Source organism: Colius striatus, chromosome 3 (assembly GCF_028858725.1).
Source record: "Colius striatus isolate bColStr4 chromosome 3, bColStr4.1.hap1, whole genome shotgun sequence".
Lineage (NCBI taxonomy): Eukaryota > Metazoa > Chordata > Aves > Coliiformes > Coliidae > Colius > Colius striatus.
In genome coordinates, this window is record NC_084761.1 from 8,361,249 (window position 1) to 8,361,727 (window position 479).

Consider the following 479-nt stretch of genomic DNA (forward strand, 5'->3'; position numbering starts at 1 on the left):
TCGCGGCTCGGCGGGGCGGGCCGGGAGAGCGCTGTGCCCGCCGGCCGTGTGCGGGACTGGCGGGCTGCTGCGGGCGGCAGGAGGTGCCGCGGGGGAAAGGCGGTAGAGCGCGGCCGGGCGCTGCTCTGTGTTCACGCAGCTCGGCAGCCGGAGCGCGCCGAGGCGAAGCCGCTCGCAACAGGATGGGGCAGGGGCCAGGGGCTGCCGCGCCTCGTCTCAGCCGCGGCAGACAGGCGGCGGAGCGCCACGTCGCCTCGCCGCGGGGTACCGGCGCTTCGCATCACACGGGAGCGGCGGAAAGAAGGCGGTGGCGAGCCCCGGGGAGCGGCGCGGGGAAGCCGCGGGGACGGGCCCGGAGAGAGTTTGGCAGCGCATCCCGCGGAGCTGGAGGCGGCGCAGCCCGCCGGGCCGGCAGAGGGCGGCAGATGGCAGCACCCTGCGGCACGGCGCGGCGCGGCACGGCACGGTGCGGCACGGCA